Below are 19,354 nucleotides of genomic sequence, written 5' to 3'. Positions count from 1 at the left end.
GGACACTGATGCATTGTTGGTGGGGTTATGAATTGATCTAACCACTCTAGGGAGCAATTTGAAACTATAACCAAAGGACAACCAAAGTGTGCAAACCCTTTGATCCTACTATACCACTACTAGATCTGTATTCCAAAGAGATAAAAGGAAAAGGAAAAGGACCTACATGTACAAAATATTTTTGACAACTCTTTTTGTGAGAGCAAAGAATTGTAAATTGAGGGGATGTCCATCAGTTGGGGAATGGCTGAACTAATTGTGGTAAAAGAACTTAATGGAATATTATTGTGCTATAAGAACTGATAAGCAGTATGCTCTCAAAATAACCTGGGAAGACTTAAATGATGTCTTACAAAGTGAAGTGAGTGAACCAGGAGAACATACAAAATTACAGTAACGTTAAGAAACAATCAACCTTGAGTAACAGCTCTTCTAAGCAATACAATGATCCAAGACAATCCTAAAGGACTTATTATGGAAAATGTTATTCCATATCCAGAGAAAGAACTGATGGATTCTGAATGCAGATCAAAACATACTGTTTTCTCTTTTGTGTGTGTGTGTGTGAGTGTGTGTATGTGTATGTATTTTCTTTTGCTCTGTTTCTTCTCTTACAACAGGATTAATATGGAAATATATTTTATTTGATTCCACATACATAATCTATATCATATTGTTTACTGTTTTAAAAGGGGAGAGGAAAGAAGAGAAAAATGTTGAATTCACACTTTTAAATGCATGTTTAAAATTGTCTTTACATGTAATTGAAAAAATATTATTTAAAAAATAAATATTGATTGATTGAAAAATTTGAATTGATTATATACTCTGAAACCAAAAATGATAAAACTCTATCCAGTCAGTTAAAGCAAGACTGAGTCAGAATGTGAGGTTCATATTGCAAATTTCAGGGGCGGCTAGGTGGTGCAGTGGATAAAGCACCGGCCCTGGAGTCAGGAGTACCTGGGTTCAAATCCGATCTCAGACACTTAATAATTACCTAGTTGTGTGGCTTTGGGCAAGTCACTTAACCCCATTTGCCTTGCAAAAACCTAAGTCATATTGCAAATTTCAGACTTTTGTAGGAAAAACCAACAAACCATAAAGACCATGACTTAAATAACATTACTTATGAATATGAAGTGGAAGTGATGAATAGATTTAAGGGATTAGATCTGGTAGATAAAGTGTCTGGACAGAGATTTGGAATATTGTATAGGAGGCAACAACAAAAAACATTTCCAAAAAAAAGAAGAAAAGTAAGAAGGCAAAATGGTTGCTTGATGAAACTTTACAAATAATTGAGGAAAGAAGGAAAGAAAAAGGGAAAGGAGAAAGGGAGAGATATAACCAACTGAATTCAGAGAATAACAAAGAGAGAGGTTTACTTAAAAGAGCAATACAAAGAAATAGAAGAAGAGTATAGGATGGGAAAGGCAAGAAATCTCTTTAGGAGATTTAGAGATATTAAAAGAATGTTTTGTGCAAAAATGGACATGATAGGGGCAGCTAGGTGGTACAGTGGACAAAGCACCAGCCCTGGAATCAGGAAGACCTGAGTTCAAATATGGCCTAAGACATATGACATTTACTAGCTGTGTGACTCTAGGCAAGTCACTTAACACAAACTGCCTCACAAAAAGAAAGGAAGGAAAGAAGGAAGACATGATAAAAGACAAAAAAAAGTTGTGACAATAGAAGTAGCAGAGATGAAGAGGAGGTGCCAAGAATATACTGAACTATACAAGAACTATCTTATCATCACCAATAACCATGATAGTGTAGTTATTGATCTAATACCAGACATTCTGAAGAAAGAAGTCAGGTGAGATAGCATCGCTAGCAATAAGGTTGGGTAGAGGTGATGGAATTGCAGCTATTTAAAATCCTAAAAAAATGATACTATTAAAGTACTGTATTCAAGATGCCAGCAATTTTGGAAAACTTAACAGTGGCTACTGAATTGTAAAACATTCTTTTCCATCTCAATCTTAAAGAAGGATAATGTTATAGAATGTTCTAATTACTACAATTACACTCCTTTCATATACCACCAGCAAGATTATGCTTAAGATTTTACAAGCCAGGCTTTAGCAATACGTGAACTAAGAATTACCAGAAGAGCAAGTTTTCTTTTCCCTTTTCAGTAATATTTTATTATTCCCAAATACATGTAAAGACAATTTTCAACATTCAATTTTTTTTTTTAGGTTTTTGCAAGGCAAATTGGGTTAAGTGGCTTGCCCAAGGCCACACAACTAGGTAATTATTAAGTGTCTGAGACCGGATTTGAACCCAGGTACTCCTGACTCCAGGGCCTGTGCTTTATCTGCTACACCACCTAGCTGCCCCAACATTCAATTTTCTAAAAAAATTGAGTTCCAAATTTTCTCCATCCCTCCCTACAATGGTAAGCAATTTGACAAAAGTTGTATATGTGCAATCACATAAAACATATTTCCATATTACTCATATTGTGAAAGAAGAAACAAACCAAAAGGAAAAAAATAACAAAATGTAAAATACCATGCTTTGATCTGCATTCAGACTCTTATCAATTCTTTCTCTGGAGGTGGATATTATTTTCCATTATGAGTTCTTTGAGATGTTCTTGGATCATTTTATCGCTGAGACTAAATCATACAATATTGCTGCTACTATATACAATGTTATCCTGGTTTTGCTCACTTTACTTTTGATGAATTCATCTTCGTCTTTCCAGATTTCTCTGAAGTCAGCCTACTCATCATTTCTTATGGGATAATAGTATTCCATCAGGTTCATATACCACAACTTGATCAGTTATTCCCCAATTTGATGTGCATCCCCTCAGGTTCCAAATCTTTTCTACTATAATTAATTTTGTACAAATAGGTCTTTTTTCCTTTTCCTTTGCTCTCAAGAAATAGACCTAGTATTATTATTTAACTGGAACAAAGAGTATGACACAGTTTGATTGTCCTTTGGGCTTAGTTTCAAATTGCTCTCCAGAATGCTTGGATTAATTGACAACTCTACCAGTTGGGCATCAGTGGCAACATTTTCCCAATTTTCCTCCTTTATCATTTTCCTTTTCTACAATTTTAACCAATCTGATAGGAGTGAGGTAATATGTCAGAGTTGTTTTTATTTGCATTTCTCTTATCAATGGTAGTTTAGGGCATATTCATATGACTATACATTGCAGTCTTCATCTGAAAACTACCTAGCAGGCTGGAATTCAAAGAGACAGAAGAACTAGAGATCAGAATGTCAACATTCACTGGAAAATGAAGAAAGCAAGGGAGTTCCAGAAAAACATTTACTTCTACTTCAATGAGTACACTAAGACATTTGACTATGTGGATCACAATCCATCAAAAAATGGGAGTAGCTGATCATCTTATTTGTTTCCTGAAGAACCTATGCATTGCTGTTTGTCCTTCATTCTTGAAGAGGACCATGACATCAGGGAGATGATGTCATGACATGCATATGAATTGGATTTGAGTGAATGGGTGCTGAATGGTCAAGAAGTAACAGTTAAGGGTGGGGATAGCTAGATGGTGCAGTGGATAGAGCACTGGCTCTGGAGTAAGGAGGATCTGAATTCAAATCCCTCCCCAGACACTTAATACTTAGCTGTGTGAACTTGGCAAGTCACTTAACCCCATTACCTTGCCCCCCCCAAAAAAGCAACAGTTGGAATGAAACATGGAACAAGTGATTGGTTTAAGATTGAAAAAGGAGGGGGCAGCTAGGTGATATGGTAGATAGAGCACTGGCACTGGAGTCAGGAGGGCCTGAGTTCAAATATTACCTCAGACACTTAATATTAATTAGCTGTGTGACCTTGGGCAAGTCACTTAACCCCATTGCCTTGTAAAAAACCCAAAAAACAAATAGATTGAAAAAGGAATATGACAAGGCTATATATTGGTACCTTATTTATTTAGCTTATAAACAGAAAACATCATGTGAAATGCCAGGCTGAATGAATCAAAAGCCAGAATTAAGGTTTCTAGCAGAAATAACTGTATCAGATATTCAGACAATATCCCTCTGATGGCAGAAAGTAAAGAATTAAGAGATCTCTTAAAAGAAAAGAGTTTAAAAAAAGCAGACTTGAAATAATTTTTAAAAAAAACTAAGATAATAACAACTGGTCCCACCACTTCCTGGCAAATAGAGGGAAAGGAAATGGAAGTAGTACCATATTTTATGTTCTTGGACTCAAAGATTACTTCAGATAGTTATAGCAGAAATGAAATTAAAAGATGCTTGTTCCAAGAAAGTGAAACTATGGAAATCTGGACACTATACTAAAAAGCAGAGACATCACCTTGCTGACAAAGGTTTGTATAGTCAAAATTATGGTTTTTCTATTGGTAATATATGGCTGTGAGAGTTGGACTATAAGAAAAGCTGAGCATCACAGAATTGACGATTTTGAATTGTGATGCTTGAGAAGATTTTTAAGAGTTCTTGGACAGTAATGAAGTCAAATCAGTCAATACTTAAAGAAATTAATTCAGACTATTTATTGGAAAATCAAATAGTAAAGCTGAAGTTTAAATGCTTTTTTGGAAAAGACCCTGATGTTGGGTAGGATTGAAGGCAAAAGGTGAAGGGGATAGAGGATGAGATAGACAGATAGATAGAGACATAGAAGCAAAAAATATGAGGTTGAAAGGTTTTGGAAGGTAGTGAAGAACAGAAGGGCCTGATGTGCATATACTCCATAGGCTCTCAAAGAGTTAGATATCAATGACCTACAACAACTTACATCTTCCTCAACCTCAGAATGTAAATTCCTTGAAGGCAGGGATTAGAATGCTGATTCTGAAGTCAGGAGACCTTGTTTTGAATTCTGCCTCCTCATCTAACACTTATCTGTGTGACGTGAGGCAACTAGATGACACAGTAGATAGAGCACTGGCATTGCAGTCAGGGGGAAAGGAGTCTGAATCCAGTCTCAAACACTTGGTACTCACTAGTTGTGTGACCTTGGGCAAGTCAATTAATCCTGATTGTCTTGCATCCAGGGACATCTCCAATCATCCTGATTAACATCTGGCCACTGGATCCAGATGGCTCTGGAGGAGAAAGTGAGGCTGGTGACTTAGCATAGCAACCCTTTGCTCATATTCAATTCATGTGCTCATCATGGCATCACCTCCCAGATGTCATGGTCTTCTTCAAGATGGAAGGACAAGGGGCAGCTAGATGGCATAGTGAATAGAGCACTGGTCCTAGAGTCAGGACGACCTGGGTTCAAATTTGAGCTCAGACACTATTGCCTAGCTGTGTGATCTTGGGCAATCCACTTAACCCCACTGCCTTAAATAAAAAAAAAAAGAAGGAAGGGCAAACATTATTATCATCATCATCATCAATGTGACCTAAGGTAACTTACTTTATCCTTCTAGGTCTATTTTTCTCACCCATAAAAGGAGGTGGTTGAACAAATTAGCATCTGAGATGCTTTCTAGCTTGAGCTCTATGATCTTTTTTTTTTTATTTTTGCCTTAATACCTAGAACAACCTGTTGCACTTAGTAGATCCTTCATATGTATAGTCTTGCTGAATTGAATTGGGAGACAATGTCAGATGGTATAAAAAGGCCAAGAAAATTAGGATTGGCTATTAAAATTGTCTCTTAGAGAACACTTTCAATAAAATAGAGTTAGTAAGAAGCCAAATGTAGAAGGAGAGAAGAAAAATCACGGATTTTAAAGTTGGAAAGTCTTAGAGACCATATAATTCTAGCCCTTCATTTTATAGAAGAGAGAATTGAGGCCCAGAAAGGCTACAACTTCCCTAAGTTCACACGAGGATCTAATTCTAGAGATGCCCTCCAATGCCCTCCCTCAGTTAGTGATGAAGAATTTAGGTTTAGAGAACATTAGGAAGGAGAAAAAATTTTTCCTACTTACTAGTCAGCAAGAATCTACCTAGAAAGCATTGTTTTCCCCCTCTATTTTGATCTCTTCCCTGATCTGATCTGAAATATGATGAGAAACTGTATAGCAAGAAGATTTTCAGGAAGATAAAATTTGTAATGTCATTAAAAAAAACACATCTCCAAAACTGAACTCATTTTCCCCTCAAACTTCCCTGTTACCATTAAGGGTACTGCAGTCCTCCCAGGTCCCAAGGGTTGAAATCCGGTTGTCATCCTTATTTCCTCACTCCTGGAAAACTCGGCTTCCACATCTCTGTCTCTGGCATCCTTCAAGTCTCAGCTAAAATTTCACCTTGTATAAGTCTTTCCCAGTCTGCTTTAAACTACTTCTTCCCTTATTGAATTATTTTTTTCAGTTGTGTTGACTCTTTTGTGACCCCATTTGGTGTTTTCTTGGCAAAGATGCTGGAGTGGTTTGCCATTTCCTTCTTCAACTTATTTTACAGATGAAGAAACTGAGGCAAACATTATTTTGAGGATAAATGTCTGAGGCCAGATTTGAGCTCAGGAAAAGGAGTCTTTCTGACTGTATGTCTGGCACTCTAGCCACTGAAGCACATACCAATCCTTATTTCATAAGCCTTGTTTATAAATAGTTGCTTGCATTTTGTCTCCCCATCAGACTCATTGAAAGTAAATTTTTCTTTTAGCTATCTTTGTATCTTCAGCCTTAGAACAATTCCTGACCTATAGTGGTAGCTTGATAAATGATTTTTGGCTGATTGGCTGACTTGAGTTGAGTCAGGGAAGAAAAATAGAAAAAAATTTGTTCATATTTTTCCATGGGCAAAATGTATAAGCAGTTCTATTGACTCCATTAGGCAGAAAAGAATAAACACAAAATGAAGTTCTTACCTTCTTCAGATTTCATTCATTTAATTTATCTCCTTGTCCTGGAAAAGGGGGAAAAGGGAAAAGAGGAAAATGAATTCCAGAATCTCCTTTTAGGCAGGAGTCTCACCATTACTTCAGAGACAGGTAGCACAATGGGTGGGGTTCTGGGCTTAGAGTCAGTCTGACCTCAGTTTCTTTCATACCTCAGATATGCACTACTATCTATGTGACCTCTTTCAGCCTCAGTTTCTCTACCTGTAAAATAAGAGAAGTTGGACTTGATACCTTTTAAGATCCCTACATTTTCCAAATTGCAGAGATGAAGTTTGGGCTTCCAAGGCCAGCCTCTTTCTAATTAGAAACTATTACCTGGGAAAGAAGATGAAGAGAATTTTAGATATATTTAAGGCAAATGTTAGTACCAGCTAATAGATTCAAAAGGAGGTGAGAAAAATGGAACAATTGGGAGACAGGCTTTTCAACTGAGAAAAATTATAAATAAGAGAAATGTCAAATGGTAAGGGTAACAAAAGAAAAAACTCTAAGGAAAAAGCTTCAAAAGGGAAGAAAGTGAAAGACTAGGGCGGCAAGGTGGCATAGTGGATAAAGCACCGGCCTTGAAGCCAGGAGTACCTGGGTTCAAATCTGGTCTCAGACACTTAATAATTACCTAGCTGTGTGGTCTTGGGCAACCCACTTAACCCCATTTGCCTTGCAAAAACCAAAAAAAAAAAAAAGTGAAAGAATAGGAGAACCTGGAATGAGAATGGAGAGAATATTAGTTCTTAGTGGTGAGAGAATGTTTTACTTTTGTCTTTGTATGCCCAGAACCTAATAACAATAACAAATTCTTAGAGTTGTTGTGAGAATTAAATGGGGAAGCATATGCAAAGCTATTTACAAATCTAAGTGCTATGAGTAATGATAGCACATTCCTCATAGCACTTAGCTTTGTAAATTGCTTTGCACGAGTTTTCCCATTTAATTCTCACAACTCTAAGAATTTGTGCCATTTACAGATGCTGACTTGCCCAGGGTCTCACAGCTGGTAATCATCTAAGGCATGGCACAGTGAATAAAGTGCAGGATCTGGAGTCAAGAGTCAAGAGAACTCATTTTCATGAGTTCAAATCTGAACTTAAACACTTACTAGTGTTTAAGTTACTAAGTCATTTAACCCTGTTTTCCTCAATTTCCTCATCTGTAAAATGAGCTGGAGAAGGAAATGGTAAATCACTACAGTGCCAAGAAACCCCAAATAGAGTCAGGAAGAGACAGACACAACTGAAAAAAACAACTGAAAGAAAAAAATTCCTATTTCTAAATCGAGGACACCATACACTACATCATCTAACAGTTTGACACATAACAGGTACTTAATAAATACTTGTTGATTAACTCATTGAAGGGCTGTGGGAGTTTGTAACGTATGGGGACCTAGGAAAGAGGGCTAGTTCAGGGGTTTGAGAAGTTTTATGGAGATATATCCTGAACCAGTAATTATGTCTAGATAAAAGAGTTCATTTCCCAAAAAAGAGTCCCATTTCAAAATAGAAAAAGAAATAAAGACAAAGGCAAAAAGAGAGATAAAAATAAAAAGGAAGACAGAAAGAGAAAGAGACAAAGGAGCTATAACTTTGGCCAGTGGTCTCCAAAATTAGAGTTAGCATGTAGAAGAGTTGTGCCACAACCCCAAGGAGTTCATGATCAACCTAAGGGATCCTATCTCACTTTCCTACAAAGAGATAATAAGCGTGGGCTTTGACTCTAATACAATCACATTCATTCTGATCTGTATCTGGCCACTGAACTCATCTGGCTCTATGGGAGAAAGTGAGACGAGTGACTTATCACAGTTTATTCTCCCCCTCGGCAGCCTACTGCTCTGAAAGCGAGACCCTGGGAAGACCCATCTCGAGGAGGACCGATGCCGTCACTGGGGCGATGGCTTGACGTGCGTGTGAGTCGGGTTTCAACCAGGCAGCCAATCTCCCGCTGGCATTCTTCCCGCCTCCCTTTACCCAGAGAAACCCAGAGAGCTTCAGGAGGGGTTTGGGCTGGAGGGAGAGGGAACCACGCCCGGGCGAGAGATAAAATGTCTAAATGACGAGATAGAGATGGACTTAGGTTTGATTCAGGTTCGGTGGGCGACGCCTGACATTAGAAATGTTTTAAGGGGAGGGACTGGCGCCCCAGAGCTGCAGATGATGCCTGAGGAGATTCAGACTTGGGCAGGATTCAGGATCGAGGTGCTGACTTGGGGAGAATTTCTGGGTAGGGAAGGTCGGAAGAAAACCTTTCTGAGAATTAGATTCCTAGACTCCCTGAATGATTCATGGGGGGGGGAGGGGGGGCGGGGGGAAGGAAATTCAATCTCAGCTTAAATCAATAAATATACAAAACGAGGGGAAAATATGTAAAACTGTGAATTCCAAACCATTTTATTCTCTATAAGAGGGGATATATATCTACTATTTTACAAGCTACAGTTATTCCTGTAGACGGAAAATAATAAAATCTCATCTCCTGTGTTGCCTGGCCTCTTTTTTGCTTTGTAATGATCAGTTTATGGACCTTCCCAGTTAGTCTGTATATTTTTTACATATTTAAATCCATCTATTTTGGCTGTGGGGGCAGCCGGTGATCCAGTAATCATCTAAAATGAGGAAGATCTGAGTTTAAATCCAGTCTCGACTCTAGCTGTGTGATCTTGGACAAATCACTTAACTCCTATTTGCCTCAATTCCTCATCTGCAAAATGAGGAAACACTGGAAAAGGAAATGGATCCAGTATCTTTGCCAAGAAAATTGTCCGTGAGGTCGAAGAGTTGGACACAACTTACAAAAAACAAATTTTTGGATCCAATCAGTTGTACCTATTGCTAAACAGATAAAAATTTTTCTCCTTTACCAATTGGAATATAATTATATCATTCCTGGTTCTTACCATTTTCCTTCAGACTCACTGATGATTCAAATGATGACCCATTGATTCATCTGGAATGTTATAGTGGCCTGACCTAGTGTTGCAAAGTCAAACTTAACTGGTCAAGAAGACCTGGGTTCAAGTGGGATTTGATCAGTCAATCCATCAACATTTATTAAGTACTTATTATGAGCTATGCACTGAAGTGCTGGTGATCCAAATACAAATAAAGACCAAAACAAAGACAGATCCCTACAATCTAATGGTGGGAAACAACACAGAAGGAAGTTGAAAAGCTAGAGGGTGGGGGTATGATGCAGTGGGTGCATGATAGCTCCAAAAAAAGTTCAGAAGCAATGTAATTGGTGGGAAATGGGGAGAAAAACTTTTGCTGAGACTCTACCCCCCCTCATTTCAAAGAGGACCAGGATCCCATGGGCCTGCCCTCTAATCTAAGGGTCCAATCAGAGGTGCTGATGAGATGTAAATATCAGGCAAATTTAATCCTGCAGCATAATGAGATTTCCCAGTCATCAGTTTCTAAGGGAAGGAAGGCATGATGGAGAATTCCAAAGAGATCCAGAATGGGATTCATCAGAAACCAGACTTAGCTGGCCTCAACATTTGAAAGCCCTGGGTACAAGTCCCACCTTTGACCCACAGTGGCTCTGTGACACTGGATTAAATCCCAATCTCTTGAAGATCTAGGGAAATCTGTAAAATGATAACTTACAGTGAAGGTGGTTGGAAGAGGGAAATTTCCTCACCAAAGAATTTCCTGTATTTGTGAAATCACAGATCTACTCTATATAGTATACAGACTAGTCCTATCCTTTCTTTGTATATATGCTATAAATTATGAGTTTTTCCTTTTATTAACCTACTTAGAACAATAAGTGACAGACTCAAAATGTAGATTGACTTTCATTTTGGATATGGTCCATGTGTGAAATTATTTTGCTTAACTACACTTATTTGTTAGAAGACTTTCATTGTTTCTTTTCATTGAGTGGAAAGAGAACAAATGAATGCTTTTTTAATTTTTAAAGGGTTGGTTCTAAAAATATTTTTATCGTGTAAGTTATTCAGTTTTCACAAGGTTTTTTTTTATTGACTTCATTTCCCTGGAGTTTTGAAATCTTGATTTTTTCAAATATAAATTTACCACATATTCCTTTGGTTCTAATTCTATATTATCCGTGCATTTTATATCCTGTGCAATATAGCGTTAATAATTACCACTTTAAAGCAAAAAATTTTTTGAGTTCTGCTGAAGTTATGTCAAAGACAATGGATGACTGAGATAAGGAGAGATATCTACTGAGTAGTCTAAAAGAAATGTTGAAAAGTTCCAAAGATCTCTTTTGAACTTATCTCTTGGGTCTCTGCCAACTCTCCCTGCTCTTCCAGTAAGGTGGCTATGTAGCTGGAAAGATCCTTCACCATTGTATACATATGGGCAAATACACACCACCCCATTGCTTCACTTTCCTGTGTGCCTTTATTTCCAGTTTGGGTCTTTAAAGACCAAGGGTGTATAGTTCAATTAGACTGTCAGAACAGAGGCCTCAGCATTGTGGGCAATGAGGACTTCACATTCTATCTACTATGAATTTCACAATTTGTCTCAGAAATTAGGGGGGGAATGGGCTCCTCTTGGGAAGTTCCTGGACACACTTTAAGTGACTAAAGTTTGGGAGTGGCTGAATAAATCAGGGTGTATCAATATAATCAATATAATTAAAAACAAAAATGCAAAGCAGAAATAAGTAAATACAAATCAAAAAAATGCAAAGCAAAGAAATCCTACTAAATTCTAATTATCTACAACTGTATAAAATGCTTTATGTGTTTGTGTATGTATGTATGTATATATATACATATACATACATATACATATATATATATATATATATATATACATACAGCAAAAGACAACAGAAATTAAGGGAGTTAACCTCATCTTTATTGTTTGTTCTGTGATTTTCTACAACAGCAATATGAGTAAAAGGCAAGTTGGAGGACAATGGATGCTTACCAGAATAATTATGGTTCTTGTCAGTTTTAGATCTCGCAGAATGGAACCTGGAAATAGTAAACAGATATAGTGGGAAGTACACAGAAGAGTTTCCAAGGAAACTAAAATTCCTTATAGAGCCTTTAAAGTGAAAGCAGGCTGGGCTTGGCTTGTTTTGTCAGCTCTGTAGCTTCACTGTGTAAACTTTAGCAAATACCTTCCCATCTGACTTTGGTTCCCCAAGGTGGAGGAAGTGTTTCTTGAAGTCTAGCCTTAACTGCTCCCTCTATACTGGGCTCATTCTTAAGTTCTAATGGAAGTTGGTGTTTCTAAATAGAGACAGACAGGATCCTTGCCATTGTGGGAAGTGAAGTTCACTTGGAGTAGTTTCATTGAATACAGATTTACAAATGAAAGGGCCATTTAATGCACATCCTCATTTTACAACTGAGTCTCAGAAAATGATCAGTTCAGAATCCCACAGGTAAAGGCATAGCCAGGATCTGAAGCTGGTTTCTCTGGCTTCAGATAAGGCACCCTCCACTGAATCAGCCCCTTTCACTTTCCTTTGGTCATTATTCCTTGTTTACTTTCCTTAGGGTTGGTATTTCTCACATTCAGTGTGAGACCCAAGCTGACCTCTTCTGTACCTGAAAAGAAGGTACCTCTGCAATTGTCCTCATCCCAATTTTTCTTTTTGATTCTAGGCCTGGCATTTTATTACCTGTGCTCCTAGATTCTCTAAAAGGGAGCTTGGGTATCATTTGATCCATCCTCCTTGCTTTGCAGATAAGGAAACTAAGATTCACAAAGGTTAAATGACCTGCCCAATGTTACAATGTATCCACAGGGCAATATGAGTTTTGTGAGGGTTCAGGATTAAGAGTGTTTTGAGACAAGATAAGCATACATTTGCCATGTTGGAGTCTTTCTTTAGTAGTCAGCAAACTCAGGGACAGGACTGGGGAATGGGGATTGTTGAGAAGGGGGCAATATAACTGACTACAGATTTCTTTTAGAAATCTAAGGAGTGAATGATACATGATGAAGCTCATTTCAGCTATATCCTCCCCTTTTATCTCTCATTATCATCTCATAGATAAAGTAAAACCAGTGACAGTTCCAAATGAAGGCAAGTTATGCCCCTAGAGAGTCAAACAGCAGTAGTTGGGTCTTTGTTGCCAGCTAGTGGTGGGTAGTGGCAGTGAGAGGTTGGATACAGGGATTGAGGTAAACAAGCTGTGTGAGGTCCTGGCGGCAATGGACAAAAGATGAGATTCTGTCAAAGCTGGTTGACTGAGCTGGGTTTGTGTTTGATTCTTTGCAAGATTGCGATTATTTTCCTCCCCTGGCCTATCCCTTTTCTCTAAGAAGACTCCTAGATAACTTAGATAACTTCAATTCTCTGAAAAGATCTATATTGATCTACCAGATTCTAAATTTTCCGATATGACACTCATTTTATGAGTTTGCAGGTGGCAAAGTGTTTAAGTACTGGGTCTGGAATCAGACTATCTCCCTATCTCTGAGATATCCCATGTTCTAGGCCCTCTTTATCCAACTGGACTCACTCCCAAGGAGTTTTTCCATATTTAGGGAGTAAATGTTTCATAGGGATGATTTTTCTTGGTCAGTCTCTGAAGATGCCCACTTGATTAGAAGATGGTATGAATAATTTGAACACTTCAAGAAGTATCTGGGATTGCTCACACTGGCTAGGTCTCTAAGGGGTTAGGTTTATGCTTCAGATAGGGTCAGACTTGGCCTGTCTACTGGCATTGTCCTGGATGTGACCTCAAGGGACTGAGGCCACTAAGCATGGGGTGGATCTTACCCTCCCTCATCTATTTTGTGAGTGTCACCTTCTCTGTCCTATCTCAGTAAAAGGAGCTAGAAAGAACAAAGACGGGCAAAACCTTGTATGTATTTGTACCTGTTTACATATTTTCCCTATTAGAAGCTTTAAATTTCTTGAGCACCGGAGAGGTTTTTGTCTTACTAGGAATCTCTAGCTCTTAGCAGTTTGTGGTACATAGGAAGAACTTAACTTGAAATACCCTGGAAGAATGGAGAATCCATTTAGAATTTCCTGATCTAGATGATATGATTTAAGAAACATACAAAATACATGCAGATCATAATCAAGTTAACTCATCAATCCCTAGCAGATTGTTATTTCTGTATTGAGTTATTTGTGGACCACTAAGAATGACTGAAGGGTGAGGAGCCCTCGGCTTAAGAATGGAACAGCATCGTTAAAGACAGAGGAAGAGAGAGGTGGTTCATAGGTTTATGGACTAAGAACTAAGAGATTTTATTGGTGGCTGGTTGGTGGTAGTGGTTACTCTTGTTTAATCATGACTCCATTTGGGGTTTTCTTGGCCAGCATACTGGGAGTGATTTGCTATTTGCTTCTACAACTCATTTGACAGGTGAATAAACTGAGGCAAACAGGGTTAAGTGACCTCCCCAAGGACACACAGGTAGTTAAATTTCTGAGACTAGTTTTGAATTCAGGAAGGAGTCTTCCTGACTCTGGTCCTGGAATCTTATCCCCTACAGTCAGGCTTCTTGGATGTATCTGAAGAGGAGCTACAAATCCAATAATGATGGGACTGGGATAAGTAGAAATCTGGGATCAGATTCCACCTCCAAGTGAGACCCCTGTCAATTTCTAGACCCTACCTCACAGAGGAAAACCAAACATGACAGTACGTGCAAAGAATCTGCAAACCTTAAAACACCATATAAGGGGGCAATTAGGTGGCCCAGTAGATAGAGCACCAACCTTGGAGTTAGGAGGACCCGAGTTCAAATCCAACAGTAGATATTTAATAATTTCCTAGCTTTGAGAACTTGGGCAAGTCACTTAACCCCACTGCAGGGCAAAAACAAAACAAAAAAATAAACTGTATATAAACCCTGTATATGCTGCTCTTTATTCTAGTCTAAACCTAAAGGAATCAAATTGAACATCAGAGAGGGGATGATCTGCTTTAAGAAATCAATTTGGGATGCAAAACTCCAGAGTTTATCAACCATATACTTACTGGAATGGGGAAAGAGAGGCATCTCCCAAATCTGGAGGACCCTAATAAAGTTTCAATAATATATTTATGAGAGGATAAAAAGAAGAAAAATATTAAACTTTGGGACTGGAATGTCAAATTTTGACCTCTAAAAGAGAAAACAAATGGTTTTGATCAACTGGTTTGTTAAAAGGAAAGTCTCACGGGGGAAGGGAAGGATTTGGAAATGATGGATATAGGCCATAAAAGGCATTAGTAAAATACATTTTTAAAAGAATCACTCTATGATCCTTTAGGGTATGCAGAAATGATTCAGAACTTTTTAGTTTTTTGGTTTTGTTTTGCTTTTGCAGGGCAATGGGGTTAAGTGGCTTGCCCAAGGCTACACAGCTAGGTAGTTATTAAGTGTCTGAGGGCAGATTTGAACTCAGGTACTCCTGACTCCAGGGCAGGTGCTCTATCCACTGAGCCACCTAGCCTCCCCCAATTAGAAATCTTTAGGAACTCCACTATTGTGTGTGGTAGAGGTTCACTTGTAGACATTTGGATTTCATCTTTGATTTTATTTGATTTGGTCATACATTCATCTGTTCCTCCCCTGTAAAAGATGTCTAGATCTGGATAACTAAAATCAATGAAGATCTGGGACTCTGACCATCAAGTGATGAGATTTTACCCTCTCCCCCTTTCAATGAGAGCTGTAGCTTCCAATAACAGTAATCAACAGAATGCTAAATAGAAAACAGTTTGTCAGTATAAGTTTCTTTTTATTTTAAAATGGAAACAGTGGAGTAAAGCGGTTTGTGGCTAAAACAACCTTCACTGGAAAGAAAACTGGAGCCCACATAAATCAAAAGAACAAACTCCAAAAGTCTGAACCAGCTGCCCCGCCTCCCCAGAGGACAGAGTAAAGGACAGGGTTAAAGCAGAGGGTATAGAGAGGGTACAATCAGAAAGAAAGGTCATTTACAGTCAAGTACAACTTCCCAAGGCAATACAATCACATAGAAAGAGGGTAGCACTTAAGTTGAGACACATTCAAAACTACAAGCCCCACTCCACCCCCAACCCTTTCTTAAAAATTCTTTTCTCCACTAAGGAGGGAGCAATGACATGGAGCATTCATGAGGGTAGGGGTAGGAAGGCATGGTACATGGCCTGTGTTATTTTTGCCAAGGCCAGGATGTTATCAATGGTAGTTGTAGGAATTGTGTATTTTTTCATAAATGAAGTGGAGGAATCCAGTGTGGGATTCAGGCATTTTTTTTTTTTAGGTATTACCTGCCAGAGTTAGTTTACATTGCTATACATGAAGTTGCGAAGAAAAGTTTTACTACACAAAAAATATTACATTAAAAAAAGTTCCTCCCCCCCTTACAGGCGCAGTGGTGGGTAAGGCGTGGAGCCCTCCAAAGCAATGGCTTTTGTGGGGTGACCTGATTCTCAAGGGTGTTGGGGAGAGGGAAGTGAAAGAGCCCAAGTGAGGCTTGCCAATGCGATAGGGGGTGGGGTCCACTGTAGATAGTTGGGGAATGCTGTACCCAGAAGGAAATCGAATATCTTCAGAGTGGGGAATGGGTGGGGGAAAGTCGCAGAAGATTGAAATGTATTTAAGGGAGAGGAAAAAAAATCACTGGGGGAATGTAGACAGTCTATTGGATATTGGAAAAATGTCTCTTTTTTTTTTGGTTTTTATATTTTTGGAAAGTATTTTTAAGGTAATATTTTTTCTCTTTGGAAAAAAGAAATCTTTCCCCCAATCCCTCCCCCCACCCCAATCTACAGTCTGTGGAATTGCCACTATCTAATTTTTCTATTGTTTTGCTAAGAGGTAGATTTTTTTAAAAATCAAAATGGGTTTACTAGGAGGGCCACTGGAGGGTGTGGGGGGAGGGGGATTTGTCCAAAGGGAGTTCCCTCAGGACCAGGAGAGCCTGATAGGGGGAGGGGTTCCCTTCAGCTCCCAGGTGGGGGTTCCTGCACCACCTCCTCTCCCCACAGAGCAAAATGATCCCCCAAGAAAGGGGTTATTTGAGGGCAGGGGGGCTTGAGAAAATTTCAGAGAAATCTCTCTCCCCTCTTTCCACCTTTTGGGCCTAGTGAATGGTAGGTGAGAGGTCAAGCCCCAATCTTCAGCCTCACCAAATCTCTCCTCCCTCTGTCAGACCATCTTTTGAAGTAAAATGGTAGACAGGTTGAAAAACTGGAGGGGAGAACAAGGTGAGGTTCCAGAGCAAGGAAGGTGGTGGCAGTGGTGGTGATAGTTGTGGTGGTGCCCTTAGTCCAGCCTCCAGATCTATGGGGTGGGAGTTGGGGCTTTTAATGGCCCTGCCAATCCCCACTCTCACCCTACAAAGTTACCAAAAGGAGCTGGGGCCTCAACTGGTGTTCTCTAGGCAGCTGGGAGGGTGGATCCTTTCACCCGTTCATCCGTAGTCCCTGCTCTTCCTTCCAATCTTATTGTAAGGATTGAGGTAGTTAGTCCATTTTTTTACTCCTAGTCTCACCTGTGGTTACATGCTCATAAGGAGCTTCCTGCTTATTCCTTTAAGAAAAACATTCTGTCTTGTTACTTTTCTTTTGTCTCATCCATCTGGGAACAACACTCCCATGGCAGCCCTAGAGGATGGGACTGCCAATAAATCTTGCGCCCCAGGGATGGTGCTAAATAAGAGCCGGAGAGGAGGGGGGGCATGGAATAAGGAGCTGGTTTCTTGCCATCATCCTTCCAAAACTCCCCTTACCCTTCCAAATCCATCTTCAGTCTTGAGGCCTCCTTCCTGTTCCTGGGCACCCAAATGAGAAGCCTTATGTATCTGAAGGAAAGAAACTGAAGTCTTCAACTGGTGTCACTCCTAGTCTTGTGTTCAGGATAATTATTCTGCATCTAAAGAATTGGATGTATCTGGGAGGGAAATGGCTTGTGTCTGTCCCCTAGTAACAGAGGGATCATTCTTCTACCTTTGTGTTATTGGTTGGTCCCTAAGTGGGTTAAAAAGCTTCCTGTCCCCTGAGTATTTACATCAAACTGTTATTCATTTGAATATTTACCCCAGAGTGAACTGAGAAAGAGGGAAAGGGAGTCAGAAAGCTCAGAAAAACACTAGAGATGGAGGGGGATAAAGTGAGGAGTCCCCCTGCCTCCATCTGAATGGAAAGACAGGTAGATATTGGAGATGCTGTTGCTAATCCCTAAAGATATCTGGGAGAGCTCTCACATCCTCCCCACCAACTCTTCCATCAGCTCGGTGAGGTAGTTAAGTAGCATTTCTGTTCCCCCTTTGGGCAGAGGGTTTTGATAGGTGGGAAGGAGGAGGGAAGAGGAGAAAAACATTTATGGGAGAGTAGGGAATAGGACCAGATGTAACAGGTGCACAAGCTTTGTTTTGCCCTACAAGACTCAGCTTCTACCCTTAACCAATGCTGCCTCAACTTCCTTTGCAGTGAAGAATGAGGCAAAAAACAAAGTAGTGGGGTCAGAATGCTCAGATCTTCGGAGTCCTCAACTCAATTCCCTGACATTCCTGAAAGTGCAACAAGGAGCCAAATGGCCATAAGGGAGGGCCATTAAGGCAGGCCCCCTTTTGAACTCTCTACTCTTGGCAAAAGCCACTCCTAGATCTCTCCCCCACTGACCAGAGCCTATGATAAAACTTTTGCCTCATCTTTCAGTATTCCATATTCTCAGACCCAATATTTTTTCAGAGTGTTTCTCCAAAAGTCACACCAAGAGGTCTGATTATAGGCCTGGAGAATAATTACTGCTTTCTTTCAGAAATGGTCACTCTCTCTGTAAGTCTTTGGCACAGAGGAAAATGGCCACACAAAATCAGTTCTGCTTGGTAGTGGAACAAATTGAACAAAAAAAAAAGCCCATTTCCCTGGTATGTGAGAAGGGGAAATAGTTAAGATTATTTGTTTAAATTGGGGTAAGAAAGTTGTGGGATGATAGGAAGAGTATCTGCTCCTGAGCATCTCACAGGGATTGAGTACACAAGCCAAAAAAAGTACCCAGCCTTAGACCTTTGGGGCTGAAGCCCTTGGGAATAGGTCTGTGGAAGGGATTTGTGAGAGATGGGAAAGGATGGGATTGGCAGATGCAGCTTCAAAGTAAGTCAGTGGATCAAACCATTCTGTTTTTCAATGGGATTCAAAGAATTAAAAACAATATCCTAAGAGAAGAGATGGTCCTTTCTTAAAAATATATAGAACACATATGTATCTATCTCAGTACAGAAGTGGCTTTTTTTAAAAAGTCAATTTTATCAAGTCATTTCATCTAAGTCTCCCAAGTGCTTAGCCAGTTTGATTTTTCTCTTCACCAACAGGGAAAGTGAAGGCACCATGGGGAATGGGCAAAAGAATTACAATTACAATTAGCCAATGGAAATAAGAAGATCCCACCCAAGGGAGAGAACCTCTGATCCCTTTGCAAACCTTCTGCTCTAACCAAAAGTTCATGTACGTCGGGAGTTTCACCTGCCCCCCATTTCCCTGCTAGGCAAACTAAGGCTACCTATGAATGTATGTCTCACTCAGTCCAAGTGAGTAGTGTATTACAGTCAAAGTCCCCACTCTGCTCTCCCTAGGACACCAAGATTGGC

This window comes from Macrotis lagotis, chromosome 2, assembly GCF_037893015.1.
Source record: "Macrotis lagotis isolate mMagLag1 chromosome 2, bilby.v1.9.chrom.fasta, whole genome shotgun sequence".
NCBI classification, from domain to species: domain Eukaryota; kingdom Metazoa; phylum Chordata; class Mammalia; order Peramelemorphia; family Peramelidae; genus Macrotis; species Macrotis lagotis.
The sequence above is the reverse complement of the archived record's forward strand: the minus strand, read 5'-3'. Positions refer to the sequence as shown.